This window comes from Dendrobates tinctorius, unplaced genomic scaffold, assembly GCF_039654945.1.
Source record: "Dendrobates tinctorius isolate UK_male_01 unplaced genomic scaffold, ASM3965494v1 ptg000008l, whole genome shotgun sequence".
In the NCBI taxonomy this organism is placed as follows: Eukaryota; Metazoa; Chordata; class Amphibia; order Anura; family Dendrobatidae; genus Dendrobates; species Dendrobates tinctorius.
The window spans coordinates 28,696,684-28,709,832 of NW_027361676.1; the positions used below are offsets into that span (position 1 = coordinate 28,696,684).

Sequence of the window (13,149 nt, forward strand, 5' to 3'; positions counted from 1 at the left end):
AGTATTTGGTCAGAAACAGAATTTCATCTCAATACTTTGTGATATATCCTTTGTTGGCAATGACAGAGGTCAAACGTTTTCTGTAAGTCTTCACAAGGTTGCCACACACTGTTGTTGGTATGTTGGCCCATTCCTCCATGCAGATCTCCTCTAGAGCAGTGATGTTTTTGGCTTTTCGCTTGGCAACATGGACTTTCAACTCCCTCCAAAGGTTTTCTATAGGGTTGAGATCTGGAGACTGGCTAGGCCACTCCAGGACCTTGAAATGCTTCTTACGAAGCCACTCCTTCGTTGCCCTGGCGGTGTGCTTTGGATCATTGTCATGTTGAAGGACCCAGCCACGTTTCATCTTCAATGCCCTTGCTGATGGAAGGAGGTTTGCACTCAAAATCTCACGATACATGGCCCCATTCTTTCTTTCATGTACCCGGATCAGTCGTCCTGGCCCCTTTGCAGAGAAACAGCCCCAAAGCATGATGTTTCCACCACCATGCTTTACAGTAGGTATGGTGTTTGATGGATGCAACTCAGTATTCTTTTTCCTCCAAACACGACAAGTTGTGTTTCTACCAAACAGTTCCAGTTTGGTTTCATCAGACCATAGGACATTCTCCCAAAACTCCTCTGATCATCCAAATGCTCTCTAGCAAACTTCAGACGGGCCCAGACATGTACAGGCTTAAGCAGTGGGACACGTCTGGCACTGCAGGACCTGAGTCCATGGTGGTGTAGTGTGTTACTTATGGTAGGCCTTGTTACATTGGTCCCAGCTCTCTGCAGTTCATTCACTAGGTCCCCCCGCGTGGTTCTGGGATTTTTGCTCACCGTTCTTGTGATCATTCTGACCCCACGGGGAGGGATTTTGCGTGGAGCACCAGATCGAGGGAGATTATCAGTGGTCTTGTATGTCTTCCATTTTCTAATTATTGCTCCCACAGTTGATTTCTTCACTCCAAGCTGGTTGGCTATTGCAGATTCAGTCTTCCCAGCCTTGTGCAGGGCTACAATTTTGTTTCTGGTGTCCTTTGACAGCTCTTTGGTCTTCACCATAGTGGAGTTTGGAGTCAGACTGTTTGAGGGTGTGCACAGGTGTCTTTTTATACTGATAACAAGTTTAAACAGGTGCCATTACTACAGGTAATGAGTGGAGGAAAGAGGAGACTCTTAAAGAAGAAGTTACAGGTCTGTGAGAGCCAGAAATCTTGATTGCTTGTTTCTGACCAAATACTTATTTTCCACCATAATATGCAAATAAAATGAAAACAAAACAGACAGAATGTTAACATGTTAAATACCATGATGGATGTTAACAGATTCACACAGTTATTGGTTGTTAAAAAACATTTTCATAATGCTGCTGATAATGTTGATGTTTCAGATATTGTTTTATCTGAACCTGTTAATATCTACAAAAATCTTTGTTTTAATGAACAGATTACACTCAACAATTTGAGCGAATTGCAGGATGAAAATCCGAATTTGACTATGACTGCTATTAGACCACAAAAATTTAACACACCCAATCCTAATTATTACCCGGTGCAAAAAAGATCTGCAGCCTGTGATCAGTTTCAGAATCGTGTGGAGGTAGAATTGAAACAACTATATCCCTCCATTGAAAGAAGAGATACTCGAGGTAATTTTTCCAAAAACGAATCCTCAGCACTCAACAAATTATCTGAAAGTGCTGACATTGTGATACGGGAATCGGACAAGGGCAGCTCACTTGTAGTTCTTGATTCTAAATTGTACAATAATATGGTATTAAAAATGTTAAGTGATTCTATCACATATTGCCATCTCCTGTGTGATCCCACACTGCAATGTCAAGCTATTTTAAAGGATTTGCTGGAGGGTTTAGACATTGGGGTTATTATCAAGAAGGTATCGGATTATCTTTATGTAGACGTTCCTACCATGCCTATACTGCATGGATTACCAAAAATTTCAGAAGGAAATTTTTCCTCCACCTTTACACCCAATAATCACAGGCATTAGGTCCCTCAATGAGAGACTTAATGCCTGGGTTGATTCAATCCTGTAACCTATTACTAAAAGCTTTCAGGGTTATTTGAAACATGACACTGAAGTGGTGGTAAATTTTGACAAGTTCAAATGGACTAAGGACAATTCTTTTTTCACTTGTGACATAGGAAATCTCTATTCATGTATACCCCACATTTATGCATTTGAGGCAGTGGATTTTTTTTATTCAGAAAGATACTGATGCCAACATGAAAACTCTAGAATTTATATTGGCTTCCTTTAAATATTTATTAGAATTATTTTTTTTATGTTTAATGGGAGATGCTACAAACAGTTGGTGGGAACTCCAATGGGCTTGAAATTCTCTCCTTCTTTGGCAATTCTTTTTGTAACTTGGTGGGAGAGAACATACATTTATAACATCAATAACCCATTCAATCAGCATTTGAGATGGTACAGCAGCTTTCTGGATGACATTCTGATTTGTTTGGTCAGGTGGGGAAGCAGCTGCACACAAATTTGTTAGCTACATAAATAACCAACTTAAATCTCAAATTCACCTTTTCTGAACTTGGACAATCAATTTCTTTTTTTGATATTTTATTAATAGCAGATTCTAGTACAGGATGGGTTAATACAATCATTTATTGCAAGCTCACTGCTGGTAACACCATACTCGGGGCAGATAGTTGTCACCCTAGACATACAATTATGGCGATTCCATATGGTGAAATGGTGAGAGCAAAGCACATTGAGCAGTGTGATCTAATACAGTATAGATTAAAACAGAGGGGATATGAAAATTCACTGTTGAAAAATGCAAAGTCCAGGGTTGCTAGGTCTGATTTATTGTTGAACAAGGGAACATGAAATCTAAAAAAATTGCAAAACTGATTGTATTTTAAAATCTAATGCAAATAAAAACAAGAATAGTCAGCAAAAAATTAGTTTTGTTACAGCTTATAGTAAACAGTTCAACGAAATTAAACATATAGTGTCTAAATACTTACCAGTTCTAAATCAAGATGAAACCTGGGTGCAATTTTATAGCCAGGAAGGGTAAAACTTTGGTTAATTTTTTATCCCCAAGTTTATTTGATGAAAAGACTGAAAAAGCAAAGAAAACCTGGCTATCGGTAACAGGATTTTTAAATTTTTTTAATGTTCGGTATGTCAATATGCGTTTAAAACACAAAAATTTTGAAATGGACAGAATTTGGATGTTTATTCTATTAGGAGTTTTATTAATTGTGAAAGTATATATGTTTTATATGTCATTATGCAATGTATTCTCATATATGTGGGGTGTACTATACGTCGTCTAAAAGTAATAATTACTAAACACATCGCAGATATAAAAAAGGGAAAAGTTTCTAATACATCAGGAGCTGCTAAACATTTTTTTGAAAAACATACTGGGAGCCTGGAAAGTGTTGTATTTTTTGGTATAGTGAGGATAGATAGACCAAAAAGGGAAGGCAATTGGAGAAAACTATTATTAAAAAATGAGGCATTATGGATTATGAAACTTAACATCAGCATTCCCTTTGTACTAAATGTTCGCAATGACCTCATGTATTTATATTGAGAAAAGAGGAAAGAAGGAGAAAATTTTTATTTTTTTCCACTTCCACCTTTTTTATGTATAGTAAATGTATATTTCTAGATCGAAATACAGTTTTTTTTACCAATGTGTTAGTATTCCATGACTCCCTTACAATAAATTTAGATTACTGATACTTCAATGGTGTTTTGATGACTCCCTTATTATTTTGATCCTTTCTTTATTTTTTCCCTTTTTTTGCACAATAATTGCACTTTCCATTTTTGAAATTCGACGTATGTATTTATATATATTCTGTTTCCTTTGTTGTGCTATTTTGGCTCAAGGTTGTTTTCCTTCAATTGCATGGTTCTTTGTTGTGAACACTTTTGACCTGGCTTCTGAGTTTGGGCTCCATCTGGTGGTTGCTGGTGGTAATGGAGATGGTCTGGCTGACAGAAGTCAATCACCTGAGGAGGATGCTTGGAGGTCAGGTGTTACAGACTGGAGAGATTTAAGTGAGCAACCTTCCCTCAGTTGTTGCCGGTGATTTGGTTTTCTTCCTGAGTATTTTGGAAGTCTGCTTGCCTCCTGCTTTGTCCTGCATCTTTCAGATAAGTTTTTTGTCTACTTGAATCTTTTTGCATTTGATCCATGTTTTGCTTTCCTCTGATTTCTGCTTTGCTGGTGTGAGTTCAGCCTTGTTCCCTGCTGGGACCTGTTCCATATGCCACAGCTCATGTCAGTCTTTTCAGTATTTCTAATCCCCTGTTATATCAGTATCTTTTGTTTTGCGTCCAGTTCACACCAGAGTTCTTATTTAGTGGGGGAGAGGTCGTGTGGCCTCAGTATTTTTGCATATCAGACGTGTTGGATTTTTCTTAGGGTTTTTTGCATGATTGCAGACAGTGCCTTTTCTGTCCTGTTCTAGCTAGACAGTTTGGGCCCCATCATTTGCTTACTCTATTTTCTGCCTGTGTTTGTGTCTCATCTTGTCTCACCGGCAATATATGTTCGGGGGCTAGCTATTCCTTTGGGGTTCTACTCCGGGGCAGTTTAGCTTTCCCTTTTCTCTCTTTAGGCTTAGTTAATTCTTTGGCTGTGCTGAGGCGTCTAGGGCATCGTAGGTATGTCCCACGGCTAATTCTAGTTGTGTTGCCAGTTTAGGGGTCTGCAATCCGCTAAGTTACCAACCTCTCTGGTTATCTGGTTGCCTAGTCTATTCCCCTGCTATCCTCCTTGATTACCTAATCATAACAGTTCTTCACATATGTTCATTGTAAATAATTACATATATGAACTCACTAAATGGGCGTGATATTGTGTTTTTAAGCGATTGCATCATATTCTGTAATTTGTTATGACTAAGGCTCTTGACCAGTTACTGACTACCCGGATGTGATTTTTTAAATGATTTTCAAATAATAACAAAGATATTCTTGATTCAAGGATCCACCATTACCTTTTTTCTCTTGCAAGTCATCTTAAAATCTGAAAATTACTAAAGGATTTTTGGTCACCCATTGACAGAAAGCTGGGTTTGCATCCTAAGGGTACCGTTACACGTAGCGACGCACCAACGATTCCGACAGCGATACGATCTGGCTAAGATCGTTTGTGCATCACTTGTAAGCAGTCATACAGGCCGATCTTCATAACGACGCATCAGCGATCAGCGATGTCACTAACGACCACGGCGATCGTTGGTACCGTGTCACACACTGTCTATATAGCGATTCAGACTTTGAATAGGCGTCCTTCAGCACTATCTTTGCCACGCCCCTCCGCACCGATTGGTGGCCGCAGCTGCGCTCTCATTAATCTCATTGGGCGATGTATTCCAGAACGCCCCTATTGTCCGATTGGCGGCCACTACTGCGACCACATTTTTAAAATCGAACCTATTTGCGCTCCCATCATTTGTTCTGGAGCACAGAGCGCTATTGAGTTCTCTTTGCCTTATTAACCAGCCTAAACGAGACCATCGGAGACGCTACTGTGTTTGTTTCCTCTTTTTCTTCTGGAATTTTGGTCTCAATTTAAAGGTAAGCATTGTTTGCTTTAATACTAATTACCTTCTCCTATTGTTCAGGCATTGCACTGGCATGGTCATCCATTACATTTTTTAGGCCGCGCCCGCCACCACCATTTTGGTTTATTGCCAGCGTTTAGATGAATGGCCCATTTTTTTTCTCTCCTTTTTTTCAGCCATTGCACTGGCATGGTGATCCATTTTATTTTTTAGGCCGTGCCCGCCACCGCCATTTTAGGTTCTTGCCTCCGTATGCATTACTGGGCCAGCTTTTCCTTTTATATAGTAATTATAACCTTCTCCTATTGTTCTGCCCTTGCACTGACATGCTCACCCATTTTTGATTTCCTGCCACGACCACCACAGCCAGTTTATTGCCAGCATTTACATGAATGGAACACCTTTTTTTTTCTCCTATTGTTCAGCCATTGCACTGGCATAGTCATCCATTTTATTTTTTTTGCCCGCGCCCACCACCGCCTTTTTAGGTTTTCCTATAGTTCTGCCTTTTATATGTTCTTGTCAGCCTTTACATTTTTGGGCCTTCTTTTCCTTTTATATAATAATAGTTCGATAACCTTTTCAAATTTTTTTTTTTCAGATGTCTTCAGACAAGCAAGAGTTCATCCGCGAAATCATAGAGAAGTATCGCTCCCTGCCGTGTCTGTGGAAAATAAAATCCGCAGATAATAGCAACAGGATAAAAAAAAGGGAGGCATACGAGCAGCTTATTGAGCTGTTCAGAATTCACAACCCTACAGAGACAGTGGATGAAGCAGTTGTAAAAAAAAAAAATAGAAGGCCTCCGCACCGTGTTTAAGAAGGAACTAAGCAAAAAAAGTCGAAAAAGTCGAAAAAAGCAAAAAATCAGGTGCTGGTACTATGACTTATTGTACTTCACAAGAGACCAGGAGGTACCGAGAAGGATGGAATCCATTTTGGAAGAAGAACCCCTGATCCAGTCAGATTCACCCGCAAGAGATATAAGAACCTTTTTTTCTTCCACCAAAATAGCATTGTTGTGTTGTATGTGCAAACCAAGGTCTAATAGATATAGCATGTTGTAGCATGATTAACAAAACCTGGATTTCTTTGCTTTAATGTTCTTTTTTGTTTATGCTACTGCAGGTGCCCGATGAAGCCTTGTCAACAACTGCAGCCAGTCCCGACAACAACTGCACGACTATGGCCACATTGGAGGATAGCAACGAAACTGCCCTTTCGGTATTACCTCAGCGGCTGCAGTCTTCAACGCGAAAAAGAAAGTCCCCCAGCACAGATACACCTGAATTCATTGAAATTGCAAAAAAAGTTCTTACACTCCAGCAAACACAACCGGTAATCACCGGTATTGCACATTACGTTAATGAGAAAATTCAAACTATTGAAGAAAGTCAGCGTGTTCTCGCTGAGAGGATAATTCTTGAAGCATTAAGCAGAGCGGCAACGGGGAAACTCTGTGACACGACAGCCCTCGTAAACAGACACCCTCAACCGTTTTACGCCTTGACACACAATCAGGAACCTCTGGAGACAGCAATGCGGAGGGGTATAGACAATACACCAAATCAGAGTCATGGATCACCCCAAAATTTCTATTACACTCCACCAAGGCAGCGTTTTAATGACTCTGACCCATATTACCAGCAGTTGTGATTTGTGTTTTGTTTTGTTAACTTATTCATTTTGCTGTTAAAATATTGCCAAACTGTTATGTTTAAAATTTTGTGTACTGTTAATAAAAATTTATGTTCAAATGTAATTGTGGTCTACTTTTATTCATTCTCCATACAATTTTTTGGTTCTGCTACAATTGATGCGTTATGGGATGTGTTAACGTCTGCTGAGGTGCGCTATTGTTTAGGCAATTTAGGAAAGGCCATAATAAAAGGGTATATGTAATAAAACAGTGTATAACTTCCATTAAAGTGTGCATTGAAAAACAAAAATGTTTTTTAAAAGTAGACACAGCAGCGTGAATTTTCACTCATAATGTTTTAAAAAAATTTTTTAACAGTATTGGTTTAACATACAGAACACAACAATCCTAAAAATAGAAAAAAAATTATTGTCTGCGGTCCTGTTCAAGGTAAGCCACCAACCTCTCCAGCATCACCCCGTGTTGCTGTGTTTCTGCTGTTATGTCAGCAATCATCCGCCGCTGCGAGGCCACGAGGTCTTGTAGTAGGGTGTTCAATGCTGTTGAGGTAAGAGTAGAAGTTTAACCAGGCTTTATTCTGTTTCAATATCTAACAACAGGAACATGTTTCTTGTTTTACACTTACGGTTTTGGGGCTCCTGTGCCTCTTCAGAGGAGGAGTTTATAGCCCACCCCAATCCTGTGGCTGCAGCGGCTATGAAATGACACACAAACAAAAAAAATTAGACAGAAGGCCATCATCCTTTGAATTCCAAAATATCTGTTCTAACAACCATGGAGCTTTTAAATTATTAGCTGTAATTACCGGAAGATGATCCAGCAGCTGTGGCCTGAAGTGATGCTGGCGAAAATCCACCATCGGGGGAGGAAAAGGTGGAGGCCAAATTTGAAGGCGGGGTTCGAACAGGAGATGGGGTGGCAAATGTACGTGAACCATCTTGAGATGGTGGTCCAGATGGGGATGGTGCTGGTGGTGCGGGCGTGGATGGTGGAGATGGAGTCGGAGCTGCCGCTGGTGGTGCTGGTGGAGATGGAGTTGCTGCTGGAGAGGGTGGTCCTAGGTGGTAAGGAAAAAATGTACCTGGTGTTAACGTGGAAAGCACCCTTGATAGTCAACGGGTTAAATTTACTGTGATTGCATTTTCCGTGTTTCATGTACATTTCATATAACACTTTTTGAAAATGTTATAATACGTTCACTTTCACTTTCACTTTATAAAATATTAATGGTCCATTATTGCTATGCATTATATTTATGCTCAAAACTGGTGAGACCATGTGCGCGTTAACACGCTGAGACAGTTCCCGGGCAGCCTGCGCACTGTTTTCTTGAAAAAAAAAATTTTTGGCTAAAAAACACTCACCACAACGACGTTCATTGTGTTGCCGGATGCTGGCAATTCTGTTGCTGGACCGATAACGCAAGTCCGCAATTTTCTTTCGAATCTGGGTTGCTGTCCTTTCTATACCAAATTCCCTGTATAGGCCCCTTTTAATTTTACGCAACACTTTTTTTTTTGTGTTGCATTGGATGAGCAGTGTGGTGAAGACACTCATAATCTCTACTATCCATTTGGGTGATGAGGTACCGCACCTCAACATCACCCCATGGTGTAGCACGCCTGGACGCCATGTTTTAAATCTCTAATGTGCGCGACGCCGCATTAACGACGCCCACCTGTGCGTCGTGACATCATCAAGCTGCATGTGCGCCGGTGGTCACACAGCTGCGTCCGTATCGGGGCGATGGCGCAACTGCGACATAACATTGCCATCTATACTTTTGATGCATGAGTGGGCGTCGTTAGAGTGGCGTGGCGCACATTGCCGTTAAAACATGGTGTTCCTGCGTTCAGTACCTTGTTAGTTTCCTAAAGGTTGGTTTAACATCTCATCTGTGGCACCCTGGAGGAATATTTATTAGAAGAACCACATTCACACATTTTATTAACCCTTCAGGTCTTTGACTTTTATCTGTTTATTCTTTTAAATTAAAAAATTGCCCTTTCAAAATTTTCCTAATAAAAAAAGTACACTTTTTCCTTTTTTAAATTTTTTAAACTTTTTGGAAATTGTACAGCGGACCCCATTATGCAATTTGGCCTGTGTATGCTAAAACTTTATATGCGGGGGAGGGGGAAAGTTTTCTGTGTAAATAACAAGAAGACGCTGTTAGCGGAACCAATGTGATTTTTATGTGTATTTTTTATCGTGCGTTATTTGCCGAAACTATGAAAAAGTAATATTTTGGTTATCCTTTTTTTTTTAGTTTGGAATGGTTTTCCAACACGGGTTAAGTAAGTTAAACACCACCAGGCATATTTAAAAATAGACATCACTCCCCTTTCCCCATCACGCCCTTATGTGTGAAAGAAAACAATAAAGCTTTTTTACAGTGAAACGTAGCTTTTATTTTATTTCGTACAATAACAAGAAATGAAAACAAAGAACAGAATAACAACAAATGAGCTTGAAAACAACTACAGTGATCTTTAGGCCACTAGATCTGATGCTGCCATGGTACAGCACCAGGTCCGTTAAAATATGTACAGTAGTTGTCTCTGCAGGCCTTGGCATCATCCCTTGTTCTGCCGTATAGCACAGGTTGTAGTCCAGCAATTGCAGGATCATTTTCCCTCCAGTCGCCAAGCACCACTTCACCGTTGATTTGGTCAGCCGAGCCCACAAATCCTGGAGGACTGTACGCAATAGCATCGCGGCGTCTTAGGAAATTGTGCAGAATGAAACATGCCAACATCACAGCGTCTATGGATTCAAGCTTCAAGTTTATTGGTGTGTGGAATACTCTGAAGCGGTTGGCCATGATGCCAAAGGCATTCTCCACAACATGTCGTGCCCGTGACAAATGGTAGTTAAATATTCTTCTTTCCGCCGTGAGACTTTTTTGTGGGTATGGTTTGACAAGATTCACATGCAGGGGGAATGCTTCATCGCCCACAAAAACAAAATTTAGGTTGCCTTTTGTGTCACAATTGGGAGGCAAGTGCAGGTCACCGTTAGTCAAGCGGTCACCAAAAATTGTGTGCTCTAGCACACACCATCTGAAACTCTCCCATTCATGCCAACATCAACGTTTATAAACTCATAATTGGCATTTACAAGGGCCATCAGGATTATGCTGAAATAGCCCTTGTAGTTGTAATAATACGATCCGCTGTTTGGTGGTTGCATGATCCGTACATGTTTTCCGTCCAACGCCCCACCACAATTTGAGAACTGCCAAATGAGCTCAAAGTCCGATGATATTTTTTGCCATTCTGCCTTTGTTTTTGGAAACGGCATGTAGCTCCGTAGACCTTTTACTATTGCCTTGCAGGTCTCTGGGATTAAACTGCTGAGCAAAGACCTCGAAACTGCAGCAGAAAATTGCAAGTCTTGCAGAGAATGTCCGGTGGCATGGTATTGCAGAGTCACTGCCAATCTTTCGTCCGCCGGGACAGCAGCACGCATCACTGTGTCTTGACGTTCAATAAGCGGCTTTACAGTCTCCAGTAACAGTTGGAAGGATTCCTCTGACATATGAAGATAGTTCCGGAAGTCATGAGGATTCTTCTCCTGCAACTCTCGTACTAATTGCATATGTGAGAATTTATCCCTCTGCTGCAGCTATTCTCGGGTCCACATGCGACGCTTTCGTTTGGATCGCCTTTGTTGCATCAGTTCCTCTTGTTGCCGATCTCCCTCCACGAGTAGTGCAGCAGCAACTACAACACGCTCGGCGGTGTTCATATTCATGCTTTGCAAACTGCAAAATAAACGGCAAAGATTAGAAATTTGGATAAAGCAATAACAAAAAAGGAATGTTAACCCCCCCGTACACACAGATGTTTTAATGATAACATTACAGATAACAGATAACTCAATTAATTATTAATGGAAATGGTAACAAAAAAAAGTCCAATGGCGGTGGCGGGCGCGGCTGTAAAAGTAAAATGGCTGCTCATACCCGAAAAGAAAGCTAACCCATTCAAACAAAGAACAATGGCAGGGGCGGGTGCGGCTGTAAAAGTAAATTGGCTGCTCATACTCGAAAGCAAAGAAAACGCATTCAAACAAAGAACAATGGCGGGGACAGGCGCATCTATAAAAGTTATATGGCTGACCTTAAAAAAATAGAAAGAAAAAGATGCCTGTGAAAAAAAAAACCCTATTATGAGAGCCCAACCAGTACCTACCTTATGCAAAATCCACAAAATCGGTGAAAAGACACTGAAATCACGCAGTAGCAATTCCGACAGGGCCGATGACCCAGAGAGAAAACGCAGTTGTGACTCGCACGGCACCACAACAGATATACCAGCTTAACACAACGCTCAGGTACAATGGACTGGGAGCGACGCTACAGAGTCTTTTATGATGAAGTCGCTGTTGCGCCCACCAATTGGCGCTAAGGGGGCGTTACGAACACAAAGTTTAATCACACCTACGTTGCTGAGTTCGGAGTCGCCAACGAGGTCGCTCGTCGTTGATAAGGGGCGTCAAACACAGCGATGCATGCTGGTCAGCGTGACGCCAGCGATCAAAAAATGATCCTGAACGTTCACGCACGATCAGCGACATCGCAGCAGGGAGCCGGTCGTTTCCACGTGTCACACTCTGTTGCGTCACAAAATCGTCGCTTCAGCGATATAGCTAGCGATATCGCAGTGTGTAACGGGGGCTTAAGTCATGGGACTTCCAGCAGGACAATGACACCAAATATACTTCAAGAAGCACCAGAAAAGGATGCAAAGCTCTAGAGAGATTTGAAGTGGCCAGCAAGAGTTCAGATCTAACTCTCATTGAACACCAATAGATAGATCTTAGTTGAGGCTGGCAACAATTTTGGTGGACCTATTTTTGAGGTTTTGTGTGAAATGATGTCTTATGTTCTATTTTCTGGTGTTGTTACAAAACACACAAAGGAAATAAACATTTCATTTTTTGGAACACTTTCATGGGAGACAATACTTTTGGCTATGACTGCATCTATCTATTATAAGGTGGCAGCTGGACAAGTCCAGAATAGAGTATATGTATCACCGAGGTGCATGGCTTCGGTGATGTAAAAACTGGATAGCAGGCTCCAACTCAGTTAGTGCTGTGAGGTTAATAATTGAGAAGCATGGGTCCATGTTTTTAAGGAGCTGTCAGAACAGATGAGTGGGACTAGCTGCTCCCATGTCTTCACTCCTGATCTGAACAGTCTATTTGATTGGCTATGTGGAGGCAGGGTACAGTCACTGATTAGTAAGGTATTGCTTATTCTCCTTTAAGAGGAATCTACAGCTCAACTGTGAATGACGCCAGTTTCACATTACACCTTTTTTAGCTCTGATCTGTACAGCTCTCTCACTGTGATGCTATGTGGAGGCAAGGTATAGTCATTGATTACTCAAGTATTGCTTGTTCCCCTGTATTTATTTTGTGATGTTATGTGTGGGTATGTTATTTTAATGATTTTCATGTATTTATATAGTCCTTCATTTTTCATATTTTTACTCCTTTTTATCACATGAACATTTCTTTATACAATTTTACATCAGTCATACTGTAAAATAGCATTTTTTTCTTGTTTCTTCACTGCTTTAGGTATCCCCTTTGGAGCATTGGATCTTAATATTTATTGCACTTACTTTCCAAATATTTACTTTGCTTACATTTAGCATAACATCTGGTTGTCAACTTATCTTTTCTCTTGTTTATGTTGATGTTGGGGGAATTTATCAAGGTCTGTCCTCCCGTTTTCTTGCATAAGATGACCAAAAGATTAATTACGTATCCTTAGTGTTCCAAATATTGATGAATAAAAAAAGACTCCAACTATAGTTTGTTCTACTTAAAAACAACCGTAGACAGATGGAGAATTGTGCACAACTAAGATAGGGGTAGACAAGAATCCTCAAAGTACAATGCAAAATGCAAAAT

The 13,149-nt window shown here is 40.6% G+C and overlaps 1 long non-coding RNA gene across 2 annotated transcripts in view; it reads right to left on the reverse strand.

Annotated features, from left to right (window-relative positions):
* Positions 1-7,270: 7,270 nt before the first annotated feature.
* The window catches only part of LOC141089496 (uncharacterized), a 30,854-nt gene continuing 24,975 nt past the window's right edge, over positions 7,271-13,149 (reverse strand). For both annotated transcript variants that reach the window (XR_012232307.1, XR_012232306.1), the window contains exons 5-7: positions 8,027-8,278; positions 7,847-7,915; positions 7,271-7,760 (exon numbers count right to left, since the gene is read on the reverse strand). This is a non-coding gene — a long non-coding RNA (uncharacterized lncRNA). The remainder of the gene's footprint in view (positions 7,761-7,846; positions 7,916-8,026; positions 8,279-13,149) is intronic.